Source organism: Tursiops truncatus, chromosome 16 (assembly GCF_011762595.2).
Source record: "Tursiops truncatus isolate mTurTru1 chromosome 16, mTurTru1.mat.Y, whole genome shotgun sequence".
Classification (NCBI taxonomy): domain Eukaryota; kingdom Metazoa; phylum Chordata; class Mammalia; order Artiodactyla; family Delphinidae; genus Tursiops; species Tursiops truncatus.
In genome coordinates, this window is record NC_047049.1 from 72165462 (window position 1) to 72185637 (window position 20176).

General features: G+C 40.8%; 1 protein-coding gene across 5 annotated transcripts in view; it reads right to left on the bottom strand.

The window, feature by feature from the left end:
* The window catches only part of BICC1 (BicC family RNA binding protein 1), a 301538-nt gene that overhangs the window by 131458 nt on the left and 149904 nt on the right, over positions 1-20176 (bottom strand). The gene's annotated exons all lie outside the window — the stretch shown is intronic.

A 20176-nucleotide genomic window follows, 5' to 3' on the forward strand; every position in this document is an offset into this window, starting at 1 on the left:
AATGCTCACTATACTACAACATTCTGAAAGTCTGCAGCAATTACAGGATAATATCTTACAGATGAAGGAAACCTTTGCCAAACCAACAACATTCTACTAATGTGCTTATTTCACCAAATTCTTCAATCCAGACGTAAAGTTAAAAATCCACAGGTGAGTAATCAGCATGTCAGATCAACCTGAAACAAGTCTATTTATGCTGACTTTACTTGAAATATTTATTCTTGGACCAGGAAAAGAATGCTCGACATTTACACTCTAAACTACTGAAAATTCATCATTCAAAATGCCTACCAGCTGGGCGCCATCTGCAGCCTGCTTCTCCAAGAAACCAACTCTTGTGTGCTCTATTTTCCTTGTAACAATCGAGAAATAAGGTCTATCTTCAGGGAGGAAGCTGTTTCAAGGTGCTTCACATACTGATGGATTAGGAGTCAATTTGCTGAACTTCACCATGAGGGGAGCAAAGCGAGAAAAGAGCAACTAGGAGACACTGAAAAGTGGAGATGGGAAAGTAGTGAACTTCTCACACGAGGGGGTGTCTAAAAGCTGAGGATACTGATTTTGCTGAGACATTAGAGGCCTCTGATGTATTTCATTTTAAATCCAAGAAATGCATCTCAGTGATTCGGTTATTCATCATTGTCAGAACAACTGCTCACATTTGCCTGATGTTCACATACACTTACCATGTACTCACAACAATCTTGTAAACCTTTTTTTATAGATAAGGAAATCAGAATTCAAAGAGGTTAAGCAGCAGACAGGCATGTGGCAAAGCCCCGCTAGACGATTAGTCACGTGACTCCCCAGGCAAGGGCAATTTCTGCCTCACTTGGCTTACGAAGGAAGGGAAGGCACCACACACTCATGGGGAGATGGCTCCAGAACTCTGCCATGAACACTGAAGTGCTCACCAGCAGCAGAGTGGCCGCCCCTCAACATTCCAATTAACTAATGACAGAGTGACCCTATCCCCACCCCAAGCACATATGGAGAATGTGGGAAGCATTTTGGTTGTCACAGTGACACAAAAGAGGGCCTCACTGGCACTCAGTGGCCAGCACTACAGATGCTGTACTTCCCACAAAGGGCAGGAAAATCCACTCAAGATATCCACAGAGACAGTCCTGGCTTTGCAAAGTTTTGATACGCATGGATTTTAGTTACCACAGCTCAGTTCAACACCACCAATTCCCCAATATTACATTCCAGTTACCAAATTCTATTAATTGTGATTGTGAGTAGTTGCATCAAATAGAAATTCCACTGCCAGCTCTTCAGCTCACAAATCACTTCATATATAACAGATGCTCATGTCGATCAGCGATCAGTCATGTTGCTTCTTTCAAAGTCTGTCTCTGGTTTCTCATGCGACGTCTGTAATCAGTTCATGCACAGACACCAAAGCAAGGAATTGTGCTGACTTCCTGTCTTCCAGTGATAAAACCAAGTGACATGAAAATGGATAACCCAAAGTGAAAATTGGCCAACGAAGATGAAAGTGCAGCAAAGAAATAAAAAGTTATACTGCTGGACTTGGCATTTGAATCCAATGTCAATGGGTGTAGAATCAATAGCTGAGGGCTTCCCTGGTGGCACAGTGGTTAAGAATCCGCTTGCCAATGCAGGGGACACGGCTTGGAGCCCTGGTCCGAGAAGATCCCACATGCTGTGGAGCAACTAAGCCCGTGCGCCACAACTACTGAGCCTGCACTCTAGAGCCCAAGCACCACAACTACTGAGCCCACGCGCCACAACTACTGAAGCCCATGCACCTGGAGCCCGTGCTCTGCAACGAGAGAAGCCACCGCAATGAGACGCCTGCACACTGCAATGAAGAGTAGCCCCTGCTCATCAAAACTAGAGAAAGCCCGCGCAGCAACGAAGACCCAATGCAGCCAAAAATAAATTAATTAAATTAAAAAGAATCAATAGGTGACAGCGGGAATAATGAGACTGCCGCTGTGTGTGAGACTCTGAATACACAGCCAGAGGAACTTAGTGAAGACAAAGGTATTGAAATTTAAAAATGAAAGCTGTAGTCACAAAAAGGATGAAGATGTCCCAGGGGAGGTGATGCCAGCACAATAACTCACATTAAAACCACTGTGGGACACATCTCACAGCTTTCAAAGTACAAAAGATGAAATGTTGGAATTTGATACAGACTTATGATGCTGACAATTCAAGGCACAGAAAAGATGCTCTCTCCAGACTGTAAGTCAGGGGTCCCCAACCCCCGGGCCACGGACCAGTACTGGTCCATGGCCTGTTAGGAACCAGGCCGCACAGCAGGTGGTCAGTGGTGGGCGAGCGAGCGAAGCCTCATCTGTATTTACAGCCGCTCCCCATCGCTTGCATTACCACCTGAGCTCCGCCTCCTGTCAGATCAGCCACAGCGTTAGATTCTCATAGGAGCGCGAACCCTACTGTGAACTGTGCAGCATGCGAGGGATCTAGGTCGCAGGCTCCTTATGAGAATCTAATGCCTGATGATCTGAGGTGGTGATGCTAGCACTGGGGAGTGGCCGCAAACACAGATTATCATTAGCAGAGAGGTTTGCACAGAGACCATAATAAATCAATTGCTTGCAGACTCATATCAAAACCCTCACAGTGAGTGGCAACTGAAAACAAGCTCAGGGCTCCCACTGATTCTGCATTATGGTGAGTTGTATAATTATTTCATCATCTATTACAATGTAATAATAAGAGAAATAGAGTGCACAATAATGTAATGCACTTGACTCATCCCGAAACCACCACCCCCCACCCCCAGTCCGTGGCAAGATTGTCTTCCGTGAAACTGGTCCCTGGTGCCAAAAAGGTTGGGGGCTGCTGCTTTAAGTTATACAACAAAAAGAAAGCTAGCGCTGTTGCAACTCGACAAGCTTTTTACAAAGAAATGAAACACGTTAATTCTCAGTATTTCTAATGTTTAAATATAGTGTTCTGAATAAATATTAATTTTACTGTTTTTTCATTTTCCTATACATTTACGACTGTTAGGAACAGATTTTTTTTAATGTTTTGACAAAAATTTTTAAAGGTTGCATATCATTCCATTTTCCCATTGATAACTAAAAGGGCTTTGCACGGTTTCAGCTTGCAAGGTCGTTTTTAGGGTCCCACATCACTCTGCAAGGTGAAGATTACCTTTTTCACCCCATTGAAAATCACTGATAAGGAGTTTCAAACCGTTCACACTATAGGCAGGTTTAGCTCATTTATTTCAGAAAGTTCAGAGAACACTTACTTATCCATCAAAACCTAGCTCAAATGTGCGCTCCACTGTGAAAACTCCTCCAACTTTCCCAGGCAAATGTCAGCTCTCTCTCTCCCTCCTCGCCCTCACTTTGGTGTGGCAACATTATCGTGCTGCTTTCTTTGCTCAGGTTGCCAGTCCCACCAATGAACTGGGCTCCTGGTGACCAACAACTGTATCTTGTTCATTTTTAAACATTAGAATCTAGCACTTAGGATCTCAATAAGCATTGGTAAAGGAATTAGCAGTGATAAGGAAGAGATCATGAAGGGAAGAGGAGACTTTTTTCCAGACATAGAAAGTATTTTTCCTCCTCATCTTTCATTAATATTTTCTGCACTTATTTTCTCTATTAAGACAGATATTTGACTTCCTGAATCTGCCTTCTTTCTCTTATCATTTTCCTCAGCTTTTTAAAATCACTTTTCTCAGGAAAACCTCCTGCACTCCTTGTGGGAATGTAAATTGGTACAGCCACTATGGAGAACAGTAGGGAGGTTCCTTAAAAAACTAAAAATAGGGCTTCCCTGGTGGTGCAGTGGTTGAGAGTCTGCCTGCCGATGCAGGGGACATGGGTTCGTGTCCCGGTCCAGGAAGATCCCACATGTGCGGAGCGGCTGAGCCCGTGAGCCATGGCCGCTGAGCCTGCGCGTCTGGAGCCTGTGCTCCGCAACAGGAGAGGCCACAACAGTGAGAGGCCTGCATACCAAAAAAAAAAAACTAAAAATAGAGTTACCATACGATCCAGCAATCCCACTCCTGGGCATATATCTGGAAAAGATGAAAACTCTAATTCAAAAACATACACGCACCCCAGTGTTCACAGCAGCACTATTCACAACAGCCAAGACATGGAAGCAACTTAAGTGTCCACTGACATAGGAATGGGTAAAGAAGATGTGGTACATATATATAGTGGAATACTACTCAGCCATTAAAAAGAATGAAGTAGGGCTTCCCGGGTGGCGCAGTGGTTGAGAGTCTGCCTGCCGATGCAGGGGACACGGGTTCGTGCCCCAGTCCGGGAAGATCCCACATGCCACGGAGCGGCTGGGCCCGTGGGCCATGACTGCTGAGCCTGCGCGTCCGGAGCCTGTGCTCTGCAACGGGAGAGGCCACAACAGTGAGAGGCCCGCGTACAGCAAAAAAAAAAAAAAAAAAGAATGAAGTAATGCCATTTGCAGCAACATGGATGGACCTAGAGATTATCACACTAAGTGAAGTAAGCCAAAGACAAATATTGTATGATACTGCTTATATGTGGAATCAAAAAAAAAAGATACAATGAACTTATTTATAAAACAGAAATAGATTCACAGACATAAAAAACAGACAGGGTTGTCAAGGGAGGGGGGCGGGGGAGGGAAGGGTTGGGAGTTTGGGGTTAGCAGATGCAAACTGGTATATATAGAATGGATAAACAACAAGGTCCTACTGCATAGCACAGGGAACTATATTCAATATGCCCTGTGGTAAACCATAATGGGAAAGAATATGAAAAAGAATGTGTGTATATATATATATATATATATACACATATATATATATGTATGTATTAAAAACTGGGTCACTTTGCTGTACAACAGAAATTAACACAACACTGTAAATCAACTATACTTCAATAAAATAAACTTTTTAAAAAGTTAAATAAATAAATAATAAAATTCAATCAAAAACAAAAGAAGACTTTCCAATTATACAACACACGGTATAGCACAGAGTGCAGCCATTCCATCTACAAAGTCTCCTTTAACTCATCCAAAGCATGGCATTTTGCACAGTATGCTTATAGAATAAATGAACTGAGTGAATAGTCATTAAATGAAAGTAAACACTAAATCACTGACGAGATTCATTCTCCCAGGGGATATCTGCATTATAATAAACAAACTCTCCAGCCACAATGTCTGAGGTGGCAGGGTAAGTACAGTGCTTGGCAAGTTGGGCCAAGTGTAGGTGGGAAGTTCTGTCATTTCTGTTCCAGCCTATGGTTGGCACAGGCTTGGGGGGACAGGTCACACCCACCCATTTTAAAATAGGATTTCTAATTGTTGGCACCTATTTCAATAATGTAAAAGACACTTTGTGGGCAAAAAAAAAAAAGCATGGTTCCCACTTCCCCATCTGTGCTCCAAACCAAGGAGAATTTTCATGGGGTATGAGTGGGTTATTCACGATCACCTATAATGTTAGTGAAAAACCAGTTTCTTGGTTCCCCTGGGACATAAGGACTTGTGATTCTTAATGCTATTCCATTCTCCAAGTATCACTTTATTATAATTCCTCAAAAAGATGAACCAGATCTCTACCTGACATCAGGAGTAACTATAAAGAGATTTATTAAACTTGAACTATCAGAGTATAACTTTTGTGTAACTTGAGTGAAACAGTATATAAATTGGGGGGAAATGTAATACTATTGATATCTTTAATAAAATCAAGTTACCAACCTTTGATTGTTAATTTTCTAGCCTCTTTTTCATATGCCTAGTGACTCCAGTTACATGAATCCACTTTTATGCTTTTTTAGGCAATACATTTTACCACCAGTTCATCTTAATCTTCTCAAAGTCAACAATCTTACTTAGATCAGTAATCCCCAATGGCATTGATGCTGATGAGGAATAACAGATCAGCAGAACAGCAGCTCTATAATGGCATCCCTGAGACATTAAAAAGAGATAAAATTCCATGCAGGCTATGCTACTGCAACAACTCCAAATGGAGTGTGTTCAGGAGGTGAACACAACAAAACTTGATTCCTCTCTCATGTTAAATGGCCTGCATGAGTCGGCAAGGGGCCTGGCTCTACACGCTTAGGGACCCAAGCTAGACGGAGGCCCTTGCATTTTACAGTCACCCATCTGGAATCCATGGCCTCCTCAGTCTCCTTCTGGGAGAAAAACAGGAAGAATCCTGCATCGCTCTTTTACTGCCTTGGCCTAGAAGAGAAACACACTACCTCCCCCACAGCCCATTGGCCATGACTACATATGTATCTCTGCCAACTCAAAGGGATCAGGGACATGCAAGGGGCAATCAGAATACATGGTAGGCATGACTGCCTCTGCCAGATAGTTCTTTAAAAGCTTCAACATCAGTTAGTTGAAGAACTTATTCTGAAGTAAAACCTCCCTCTGCTCTTTCTTTTCGGAATCCAGACTCATACACACAGCCTTTTAAGCTCTCTCTACCTGGATATCTCACTAGCTCCTCAGACATGTTTAAGCTGAGCACAATCTTCTCCGTGCAACTTGACACTGTACGTTGTCTACCCAGGATCCAAAATCAACCCAATTATTTAAGAGTGATGCCACTCCCATTGCCAGCGGTTTAAAAACAGTCATGTTAAAACTCAACAACAAAGAAAAAAGCAACTTCGTCCAAAAATGGGCAAAGAACTCGAAAGGACATTTCTCCAACAAAGATACATAAATGGCTAACAAGCACGTGAAAAGATACTCAACATCAGTGATCGTTAGGGAAATGCAAATCAAAAGTACAATGAGATACCACCTCATACCCATTAGGATAGCTACTATCAAAAAACAAAAAACACAGAAGGTAAGAAGTGTTGGCAAGGATGTGGGTAAAATGGAACCCTCATGCACTACTGGTGAGAATGTAAAATGGTACAGCTGCTGTGGAAAACACTACGGTAGCGCCTCAAAAACGTAAAAATAGAATTAGCATATGATTTAGCACTTCCGGGTATATATCCAAAAGAACTGAAGTCAGGGTCTCAAAGAGATATGTGTACAACTATCAACCATGTTCACAGCAGCACTATTCAAAGTAGCTAAAATGTGGAAGCAACCCAAGTGTCCATCACAGAATGAATGGATAAGCAAAATGTGGTTTATACATACAATGGAATATTATCCAGTCTTAAAAAGGAAGGAAATTCTAACATATGCTACAACATGGGTGAACCCTGAAAACATAACACTAGGTGAAATAAGCCAGTCACAAAAATACAAATACTGTGTGATTCTAGGTATGTGAGAAAAGCAGAGAGTCAAAATTAGAGAGGCACAAAGTAGAATGGTGGTTTCCAGGCACTATGGGGAGAAAGCAATGCGGAGTTATTGTTTCAGTTGTATAAGATGAAAAGAACTATGGACATGGATGGTGGTGATGGGTGAACGACATTAATGAATGTACAATTAAAAATGGTTAAAATGAAGTGATGTCAGCATCATGGCGGCATGAGACACTCCCTTGTCTCTCCCTTTAATCTACAACTAGTGAAACATCCATAACTCAAACAAAGGTTCCTCTGCCCAACACACCAGGATGCCAGAGACTTCCACACATCTGTACACCTATAGGTGGGTGGGTTGGAACACATGGAGGAGGTGGAACCAGGGGAACAGCAGAGGCAGTGACCATGATCCTGGCCCCCCAGCCATGGCAGCTGAGCCTGCAAACCCAGAGAACCTAGTAGCAGGAGGGGAAGCAGGGTACATGGCCCTGGCCTCCCAGCTGCAACAGCACCTGCAGCCAGGGGACTGGGCAGCAGCAGCAGTCACAGCAGCAGCAGCAGGACCTGTGACCCTGCTTCTTCCAGCTGCTGCAGTGCCCACGTCTCCAGCCCCCCTCCCACTCACAGCAACAGTGCCCATGAACCCAACAGCCCTGGATGCAGCAGAGGCACCCAACTCATCTCCCCACCCTTCCTAGTTGCCCTGCCACAGCAGCTGCCTGCAACGCAGGCGACCCTAGACATGGTGGTGACACCCACCATCCCAGTGTTCCCAGCAATGACACCAGCAGCGGCAAGGCACCACCAACCCCAAAGGCACAAGCAGTGACAATGAGGGCCCCAGGAAACACATCTGACAGACAGGTAGCGGAGGATGGAAAGTGCCAATTCTCAAATATAGCCGGAGGCAGCTCAGGTAAGAAAAGTCCAAAACTGGTAATACAGCACCACCTACTGAAAAACAAAAGAAAAGCCTCTAATTACCAACCTGCTGAATTGTCAGAATCAAATGAAAAAAGCTTTACCTAAAGAAGAAAGGTGTTTGCTACTTCAAAAGTGCCAGCAGAACAACTCACCGAGCACCATGAGAAACCATAGCAACATAGTATCACACACACAAAAATGACAGTTCTCCACAACTCAAAGTCATCAAATACTGCAATCTAAATGACAGACAATTCAAAATAGCTGTCATGAAGAAACTCAGTGAGCTATAAGAAAAATCAGAAAGGCAGTTCAATGAGCTCAGGAATAAAATTAATGAACAGAAACAATACTTTGCCAAAGAGACTGAAACTGGAAAATTTTAAAGAACCAAACAGAAATTCTGGAGCTGAAGAACTCAAAAAATGACATTTTTTCAATGCGTTAGAAAGCGCTGGAGGGACTTCCCTGGTGGTCCAGTGGTTAAGACTCCTCACTTCCATTGCAGAGGGCATGGGTTCAATCCTGGTTGGGGAACTAAGATCCCACATGCCACATGACACAGTCAGGAAAAATAAAAAAAAGAAGAAAAGAAAGCACTGGAAACAGAGCAGACCATATGAGAGACAGAATTAGTGAACTTGAATATACAAATCTAGAAATGACTCAGGAGAGCTATGGTTTTTTAAAATGAGGAAATTCTAAAACTATCCATTAGGAAGGGCAAGAAGTGTTGGAAAGGCAAAATAAGGATAATGGTATCTGAAAAGGAGAAGGGAGCAGAGAGTTTATTTAAAGAAATAATAGCTGAGAACTTCCCAAATCTGGGGAAGAAACTAGATATGAAGCCAATGAAGCCAAAAGAATATCTAAATCTGTTGACGCAAAAAGACCTTCACCAAGACACACTATATTAAAACTGTCAAAAAGTCAATGACAAAGAATGAATTTTAACAGCAGCCAGGAAAGAAAAAGACAGCAACCTACAACCCATTAGGCTATCAACAGATTTCTCATCAGAAACTCTACAAGCCAAGAGACAGGAGAATGACATACTCAAAATACTCAAATATAAAATACTGTCAGCCAAGAATATTCTATCCAGCAAAGTTATCCTTCAGATTTTTAGGAGAAATAAAGGCTTTCTCAGTAAACATACTTTGAGGGAGTTCATTACCACCAGACCTGCCTTACAAGAAATGTTGAAAGGAGCTCTTCTACCTGAAATGATAAGGCAAAAAGTACACAAAACTGAGTAAGGTAATAATCAGAAAGGAAAAATCAGAAAAGTTCAACTCTATGTCAGAGTAGGTTGTTAAGCACTTAATGATAACATGAAGGTTAAAGGGAAAAAAGCAGAAAAAAAAAACTATAGCTATTCAATTTGGTAACAAACTCACAACATAAAAAGGGAGAACTTGCAACAACAAAATCATAAAAAGAAAGAACAGAACCCTTAGATGTAAATGAAGATAAAATGCTATCTCTAGCATCAGCATAAAAAGGACTATTTTAGCTTTGAGACACTGCGTACAAATCTCACAATAACCACAAAAATAAATCTAGAGCAGAGACATGAAACATAAAAGAGAAAACTGAGAAAAACATTATAGAAAACTGCCAAACTAAAATGGTAGACAGAAACACAAGGAAAAAGAAAAGAAGGAGAAATAGAGCAACCAGAAAACAAAAGATAAAATGGCAGTACTAAGTTCTTATTTATCAATAATCACCCTAAATGTAAATTGATTGAATTCACCAATACAAAGAGACAAGTGACTGGGTGGATTTAAAACAACACCAAACCATATGCGGCCCCCAGGAGAATCATCTGGGGCTCTAAAGACAAACATAGGCACAAAGTAAAGGGATGAAAGATGATACTCCAACCAAATGGCAGCCAAAAGAAAGAGAGCAGAGTCATACTCATATCAGATAAAACAGACTGCAAGCCAAAAAGGGCAACAAGAGACAAAACTGGACATTATATAATTAAAAAAAGGTGACAATCCAACAAAAAGACATAACAGTTAATATATATGAACCTAACTTAAGAGCACCAAAATATATAGAGCAATCATTTACAGATCTAAAGGGGGAAATTGTCAGCAATGGAATAAAGGTAGGGAACTTTGATACTCCACTTACATCAAGGGATAGATCATCCAGAAAGAAAGTCAACAAGGAAACATCAGCCTTAGATAAAACATTAGACCAAAAGGACTTAACAGATTTAAACAGAACAGTCCATCCAAATGCAGCAGAATACACATTCTTCTCAAGTGCATATTCTCAAGGATAGACCATACGTTGGGACACAAAACAATTCTTAATAAATTTAGAAGACTGAAATCGTATCAAGCATCTTTTCTGGTCACAGTGATATGAAACTAGAAATCAACTATAAGAAGAAACCTAGAAAAATCACAAATGTGTGGAGACTAAACAATATGCTACTGAACAAATATTGGGCCTATTAAGAAACCAAAGGAAAAATCAAAAAATGCCTGAAGGCAAATGAAAATACCAAAATCTATGGGATGCAGCAAAAGAGGAAGCGAGAGAAAAGTTTACTGCAATAAAGGCCCACCTCAAAAAACAAACAAAAATATCACAAATAAACAATCTCATTTTACACCTGAAAGAACTAGAAAAAAACAAAGCCCAGAATTTGTAGAAGGATAGAAATAATAAATATCAGAGAAGAAATAAGTGAAATAGAGACTAAAAAGACAATGGAAAAGATCAATGAAACTAAAAGCTGGTTCTTTGAAAAGATAAACAAAATTAACGAACCTTTAGCTACACTAAGAAAAAGAGAGAGACTCTGATAAAGAAAATCAGAAACAAAAGAGCAGAAATTACAACAGATACCCCACAAACACAAAGGATTATAAAAGAATACTATGAACAGCTATATGCCAACAAACTGGACAACCCAGAAGAAATGGATAAATTCTTAGAACCATACCACCTTCCAAGACCAAATTATGAAGAAAAGGAAAATCTGAATAAACCAATCACCAGTAAGGAGATTAAAACAGTAATCAAAAACCTCCCCAAAAACAAAAGTCCAGGACCAGACAGCTTCACAGGTGAATTCTATCAAACATTCATATGAGATTTAGTACCTGTCCTTCTCAAACTCTTCCAAAAAATTGAGGAGGAGGGAATGCTTCCTAAGTCATTTTACATGATGCCAAAAGCAGACAAAGACAACACACAAAAAAGAACGTTACAGGCCAATCAATACCTCTGATGAATATAGATGCAAAAATCCTCAACAAAATGACAACAAACCAAATACAACAATACATTAAAAGGATCGTACACCATGATCAAGTGGGATTTACTCCAGGGATGCAAGGATGTTTCAGCATCTGCAAATCATTCAACATGATATACCACATTAACAAAATAAAGGATAAAAATAATATGATCATCCAAATACATGCATATAATGCATTCAACAAGATTCAATACCCATTTACGTTTTAAAAACTCAATAAAACGGGTATAAAAGGAACATATCTCAACATGTATATATGCCATATATGCCAAACCTACAGCTAACATCAAACTCACTGGTGAAAAACTAAAAGTTATATCAAGAACAAGACACAGATGCCCACTCTCATCACTCTTATTCAGCAAAGTACTGGAATCCTAGCCAGAGCAATTAGGCAAAAAAAAGAAATAAAAGGCATCTAAATTGAAAAGGAGGAAGTAAAACTGGCACTATTTGTGGATGACAAGATTTTATACATAGAAAACCATAAAGACTCTACCAGAAAACTACTAGAAACAATACACAAATACAGTAAAGTTCCTGGGTACAAAATCAATATACAAAAATCTGTTGCATTTCTGTATATTAACAATGAACTAGGAGAAAGACAAATTGAGAAAACAGTCCCATTTACAATCACAACAAAAAGAATAAAATACCTCAGAATAAATTTAACCAAGGAGGTGAAAGACCTGTACACTGAAAACTGTAAGACATTGTTGAAAGAAATTGAAGATGATACAAGGAAATGGAAAGATAGTCCATGCTCCCTGGATTGGAAAAATTAACATTGTTAAAATGTCTATATTACCCAAAGTATAATCTACAGACTCAACACAGTCTCAACGTTTTTCACGGGTCTAGGACAAACAATCCTAAAATTTTTATGGAGCCACAGAAAACCCCAAATTGCCAAAGCAATTCTGAGAAAACAGAACAAAGCTGGAGGTAGCACACTCCTTGATTTCAAATTATACGATCACAAAGCCATAGTAATCAAAACACCATGGTATTGGTGGAAAAACAAACACACAGATCAAGCAAGAACCGGGAGCCCAGAAATAAACCCACACATATATAGACAATAAATTTATGACAAAGGAGCAAAGAAAATACAACGGAGAAAGGAGAGCCTCTTCAATAAATGGTGTTGGAGAAACTGGGCAGCTACATGCAACAGAATGAAACCAGACCTAACTTACACATACACAAAAATTAACTCAAAATGGATTAAAAATTTGAATGTAACACTTGAAACCATAAAAATCCTATAAGAAAACATAGGCAGTATGCTGTTTGACATCAGTGTTAGGAATATCTTTCTTAGTATGTCTCCTCAGGCAAGGGAAACAAAGCAAAAATAAACAAATGAGACTACATCAAAAAGCTTCTTCACAACAAAAGAAACCACCAAAAAATGAGAAGATGACCTACCAAATGGAAGAAGATATTTGCAAATCATATCCTCAATATGGGGTTAATATCCAAAATATATAAAGAACTCACACAATTCAACAACAACAAAAAAAACAGATTGAAAAATGGGCAGAGGATTTGAATAGACATTCTTCCAAAGACAATATACAGATGGCCAACAGGCACATGAAAAGATGTTCAACATCACTAATTATTAGGAAAATGCAAATCAAAACCAGTGATATATCACCTCATGCCCATCAGAATGGATAGTATCAAAAGGGCAAGAAATAGCAAGTGTTGGAGAAGATGTGGAGAAAGGGAACCCTCATACACTGGTGGAGGAATGTAAATTGGTAGCAGTCACTATGGAAAACAATACAGAGATAACTCAAAAATTTAAGAATAGAACTACCATATGATTCAGCTTTTCCACTTCTAGGTATTTATCCAAAGAATATGAAACACTAATTCAAAAAGATAAACTCACCCCTATGTTCATGGTAGCATTACTTACAATAACCAAGATATAGAAACAACCTAAGTTCCCATGGACAGAAGAATGGATAAAGAAGATGTGATATTTATATGCAATGGAATACTACTCAGCCAGAAAAAAAGAGAACGTAGTTATCTCCGACAACATGGATGGAGCTTGAGGGTATTATCCTAAGTGAAATAAGTCAGACAGAAAAAGACAAATACTGTAAGATTTCACTTGCATATGGAACATAAAAGAACAAAAACAAAATAAACAAACCAATCTAAACCAAAAAAACCACATAGATACAAAGAATAGGTTAGTGGTTACCAGAGCAGAAGGGGGTGGGGGGAATGACGAAATGGCTACAGTGGGTCAACTGTATAGTGACAGAAAATTTAAACTTTTGATGGTGAGCATGCTGTAGCATACACAGAAGTCAAAACGTAATGCTGCACACATGAAACTTACATAAAGTTATACACCAATTGTACCTCAAAAAAAGGTTAAGATATTAAATTTTATACCACAATTAATAAAAAGAATAGTCAGTCATGTAATCTAATTTGGGCCAAAGACAAGTGGGAAGTGGTCTAATGGAAGCTTTTGAGAATGAAGCTTTCAGGCTTTTGTAAGATAATTTCTGAAAACATTTTCTCTATCCCACTAGATGTGAACAAAGACAAATGGAGCCCGACTCCTACAGGCTGCCACCCGTGACCATGAGGAGGATCAGCTTCCGGATAAAGCCACCCATGTGGAAGGCAGAGCTGAGAGTCAGGGAACATCTGAGCTTTGGATGACATCATGAAGCTTCTTGATCAACCATTCCTGAAGCCCACTTATCTCTGCACTCTTCAGTAACGTAAGCCCACACATGTTCATGTTGTTGGAGCCAACCTGTTACTTGAAACTGAAAGCATCCTATCGGATACGCCTTCCAAACCAGGTCCTCCTTCGGACATCCATACTCGACTCCATCTGTTCAAAACCTTATCCCCACCCCTCCCCTCCAGCTCCTCCCTCCCCGCTGCCCATCCCCCCACACTACCATAACCAAGAAGCTGCACAGACCTAGTGATTCTCTCTCTTTCACCACTGGTGGCAGCACTTCCAGCCTTTTCCCCTTCAAGTCATAGGCTCTGATAAGTCCCTCCCCTAATTCAAAAGTCAGCCAGTGCTTATTCATTATCCCTTAAGTTAGGTGCAAACTTCTTGGCCTAGCGTTTAAGACTGTCCATAACCAGGCCTCAATCCACCTTTTTGGTTTTGCTTTTCCTCAGTTTCCTCTACTTTCATCAACACCTCTAGCCACTGTCCTATCCACACCTGATCCCTACAATTTTTTTCCTTTATTCAAACTGTTCTACGGTTTCACTGTCTCCTGCTGCTGATTTTCTACCCGTTGTTCAAGGCGAAACATAAAAGCAACTTCAAGATCCCCTCAATCAGATGTAATCTTTCCCTCCTCAGAGCTGCTGTATTGTCTCTCTTAAACCAGTTATGTGACATTACTATTTTTAAAAATGGTTCAATCCCCTTTTTATAATATACAATCCTTACGGTAAAGTTTGTTTTACTTATACTGAACTTGCCACGTCCTATAAGGCCTAATTATTGGGAAAGCCAGAAACAGCTACCCTCTTGACAAGTCACAGACAGGATACCTGGGAATTTCACTCCAAGAGAGTCGTAAGCTTCGAGGAGATCAATATACTGTCCTCTGAGGGACCCAAAGGTGGAGTCACTTTCTTTTTATAGGATCATGCATCTAATCCGAAGTCCCTGATTCGTATGTCTATAGGAACCAGGAAAGGAACTGTTAACAATGAAGGGGCATAGCGCATGCTTTTAATTCAAATAGACATTCCACAAAAGAAAAAAATAGACATATAAAAGTTATTCATTTCCCCAAAGAAATATACCTTCTCTCATTTTCTTGGAATTCACTGTCTACCCCTCACTCATATTTCCCCTAGACTGACAGACAGGGGTACAAGAGTTATTTTATTGTACCATGAGAAAACCAATAGTACAAGGATAAATGGTAACTGACACTTGACCTCAGTGTCAGGGAAACAACAGGGAGTGGTACAGGGTGTACCAAACAGGAGACCACCTGTCCTGTCCAAGGTGGTTGCTTGATATCACCAGCTCCAACTAGCATGTGCAGGAGCCGGCCCAAAAGAGCCAGCCTTCCAGATTTTTCAAGAAAAGCTACCAAAACAGATTGGTTATGTAAAATCTCCTTAATTTTAAAATGTTGGCAGACACATCATTTATATCAAAATCACTGTCTGAATGAATATGATATGGCCTAAACTAAACACGCTGTATGCCAAATATAACCAGCAAGTGATCCATTCGTCTTCTGTTTACCTGAAATGGGTTCAAGGAAAAATATCAGGACTGTGGTAATACTCAAAAGAGTGAATAAACAGTACTTCTACCAGAATCAGAAAAGCTGGGGCCCCGGGCATTTTATAACTAGCGAGGCTTTGATCTTAGGAAGAAGGAATGAACAGACAGCTTTATAGCCCAGCACCTGACTTTTGGTTGAGGGTATATGGTGGAGAGGCCTAGGGCTAACAGCTGTTGGGAAACTGAGGCCAATTAACACAAGGTGACAGGCAAATCCCCTTGCACATGGTAGGATTTTTAAAACCACTAGACTTTCCTGAATTAATGTTGGAAATCATTCCTTCCGAGAACATGCCAGAAAAATAAAGTGTTACCCCACTGAATTTATATGGCATGGTAGAAAATATCTACTGTACTCCAAATGTATTTTTCTGCAAAAGTAATTTTAAATCTTTCTGATATAGGAAAATGTGTGGTGCCCATAAAAAGTTATGAGTAACATTCAAAGAATTTACACATTTCAAAAATGAATTTAATTGATTATGAAAATTTCCAAAGAAGCTTCTCTGGAGGCTTAAGCTCACTAATGATGTCACAAGGGAGACTTGGAAAGACAAACATGCAGATGGACCAGGATTTCATTAATCCTCAACAGTGAAGAATTGCACTTGGCAATATTTCAGATGTCTTCATGTGATGCTCAGGATGAAAGTTCCAAACAGTTTTTCTCTTGCAAATTTTTAGGTTCTTACCATCTAAGGAGAATCCAATTAAAAATCACTCAACTCTCCAAATTCTGGTTTCAAGAAATGAAGATTCTCTCCATATATCCTCCATCTCCAGCACCTAGTCACATCTGATAAAATGGTATATAACTATCATAGTATGAAATGTCAACCAGTTGGTGAGGTATATTTTCACCACTATGAGCTCATGTACGAAACAAGATGAGTGTGGAGCAAGATGCTCATCTGATGGGAAACAATGATTGATGAAAACAGCCATGGCCACTGCTCTCATGAGGCTGACAGTACAGTCAGGGAAACAAACAACCCTGCCCAATGTATAATTAGAAAGCATAAGAATTTTCAAGAAAGAAACTTAAAAGTTGCAATGATACCATCTGATACAGAGATGCCATGTAGTCTATTAATCAGGGAAGGCAGCCTTCAAAAAAGCAAGCCACAATATGAAGCATGGTAACACAAACCATGGGGGTAACACAAGGGGGGAACACAAACCATGGGGGTAACACAAGGGGGGAACACAAACCATGGGGGTAACACAAACCGTGGGGGTAACACAAACCATGGGGGTAACACAAACCATGCCAAGGAGAGGGATGGGCTTTCATTCATTACAAATATGTACTGCCTGCCAAATGTGTGTCAGTCATTGTGTTAAACATTAGGTATGTCATAGGAAATAGAATTTAAACAGTCCCTGGTAACATTTACAATCTACTGGGGAAAAGGAACAAATTTTTGTAAATAATAATAAAATAAACCTACTGGGGGAAATGAAGAAAGAACGGGAAGAAATCATTGTTTAACATTGGGGGGGTTAAAAAAAGAACAGGATGCTCTGAATCAGAACAATAAGAGGGTTTCTACTAAATATTGGCTGGGGCAATCCCTCCGGGTCTCTAAAGGGTCATTTAAGCCAAGTCCTGAAGGATGTCAAAAATACATACAGAACATTGCAGGAGGGGAGTACCACACAGCCCAAAAGCCCTGAAGCAGGAGGGAACTCGGTGTTAAAGGAATTGAAAGAAGACCAGGCTGGAAGGAGAAAGTGGCAACACGTGAGGTGGAGAGGACAGTAAGGGCCAACTCATCAAAGCCTGGAAAGCCATGGTAAGGAGTTTAGATCTTATTCTAAGAGTACTAGGAAGGCAATGAAGGGTTTTAAGACTCGGAGGGGGGCTTCCCTGGTGGCGCAGTGGTTGAGAGTCCGCCTGCCGATGCAGGGGACACGGGTTCGTGCTCCGGTCCGGGAAGATCCCACATGCCGCGGAGCGGCTGGGCCCGTGAGCCATGGCCGCTGAGCCTGCGCGTCCGGAGCCTGTGCTCCGCAGCGGGGGAGGCCACAACAGTGAGAGGTCCGCGTACAGCAAAAAAAAAAAAAAAAAAAAAAAAGACTTGGAGGAACATGACTCTATTTGTGTTTAAAAGAACACATTGAAGGGATCCGGGCTGGGAGGAGAGAGATGAGTTAGGAGGACATTGCAATTGTCAGGCAAGAGATGATGGGAGCATGGTGAAGGTTAGGAAGGTAGAATGAAGAAAAGCGAATCAAATCAACATGTACTGAGGGTAGAACTCAGAAGCCTAATGACTGATTTGATTGGGGGGTGGGGGGTGGAGGGAAAGGAAGTTATTAAGTTATCAGGCATGTCTCTGGTTTAAATAACTGGATAGCTGAGCTTGGAAGAAAGGAGAAGAACAAATGAGACTGAGAAAATAAAAGTTTTAGACAAGTTATATATTTTTTAAAGTCTATGAGCTGTTGAAGTGGATTTCCATCCAAGTGGAAATACCAAGCTAAAGCTTTAAGAACCTAGTGATTGAAGGGAAAAAATATGATCAAAAATATAAATTTGCAATTCTACAGATGATATTTAAGGTCATGGAAACTGAGGGTCTCGCATAGGAAGGGCACAAAGAAGAGATAAAGGTGCTCCCAATTTATTTTTATTTATTTATTTATTTATTTAGGCCATGCCACTCGGCTTGTAGGATGGGATCTTAGTTCCCTGACCAGGGACTGAACCTAGGCCCTCAGCCTGAGAGCGTGGAGCCCTAACCACTGGACTGCGGGGGAATTCCCACGGTGCTCCCAATTTAGATGCAAAACCAGCCTTGAGAATTCAAAGGGACAAAGTAGGAAGGTAGTTGTAAGGAAGTGGGGGTGGGGAAAATGGCTAGTTATTGTTTAATGGTTACAGAATTTCACTTTGGGAAGCTGAAAAAGTACTACATGTGGATGGTGAGGATGACTGCACAACAATGTGACTATACTTAATGCCACTTAAAAATGGTGACATTTTTATGGTAAATTTTATGCTTTGTATCTATTGCTACAATTAAAAAACAAAAAAACAGAAAAACTAAACCTTGAGAAATTCCAGCATTCACGCATTGGGTAGAATAGGAGATGCTGAAAAAATAAGAGGGTAATGAGTTTCCAGAAGGATGGCAGACGATGAAGTCACAGAAGATGAATAAAAAGCTCAAGACTGATCCACATACAGAGAAAGTCCTTCAAGGGAAAAAGAACTGAAAGCTACCGAGAAATGACATCAGATAAGACTTGTCCATATTCCTTATATTCTTGAAACACCGAGATCACAGGTAACCTTGACACAACCAACTAGGGTGAGCACAGGAGTTGGGCTGAGATGAGAAGAGAAGGGGCTTTGAACAAGTAGAATATCATTAATAGACAACTCTTTCAAGTTTTGATTCTAAAAAGAAACAGAAAAACACGATGGTGGCTGGAGAGGAATGTGGGGGTCTAGGGAGGTATGGCAATGGCAAATACCTACCCCAGTCGTCCACTTTCCCCAAATTAGAACCTCCGATTTCTAGCTGCCTTCCTTGAAAAATAGGTGTGGCCAGGTAACTCAGTTCTGCCCAGGGAAATGTTAGCAGATTCTGAGAAATCTCATCATCCAATGAGTGGATGTCTTTTGTCCTTTCTTCCATTCTGCTGATTGGACTGTGATTTCTGAAGTTCCAACTTGGATTATGAAGATAAAAAGGCCATAACCTACGAGTGGGAAACTGTACAGGGAGAATCGATTTGGTTTACTGAGGTCTTGGGGGAGCACTGGCACCACCCCAGACCTGCACTGTCCTGCTACACAATTCTTCCAGGAGAAATCATCTTCCAACTTATCTTAAAAACAATCATTTTGGGGCTTCCCTGATGGCGCAGTGGTTGAGAGTCCGCCTGCCGATGCAGGGGACGCGGGTTCGTGCCCCGGTCCAGGAAGGTCCCACATGCCGCGGAGCAGCTGGGCCCATGAGCCATGGTCGCTGAGCCTGCGCTCCGCAACGGGAGAGGCCACAACAGTGAGAGGCTCGCGTACCGCAAAAAAAAAAAAAAAAAAAAAAATCATTTTGCTTTGATTTGATTTTCTGCTGCCACAGACAATTCTAATCCCAACTAATACAGGCAGTTTTTCTCTGTCTTTAAAATGGGAGACACCAGAACAGAACTGTGGGTCAATGGGAATGACCCGATTAGAGAGACTGAGCCAAGACAGAGGAGGATAAAGCCTAAGGCGCGAAGCATTATGCGACGTGCAAACCCAGTGTGGTTAGAAAGATGAGAACCAGGGAAGAGACAAGAGTCAAATCATGCAGAGCCTTGCAAACTATGGTAAGGATTTTACTTTTTTTATCCTAAGAGCAATGGGAAACAACCAGACATTTTTCAATAGGTAAG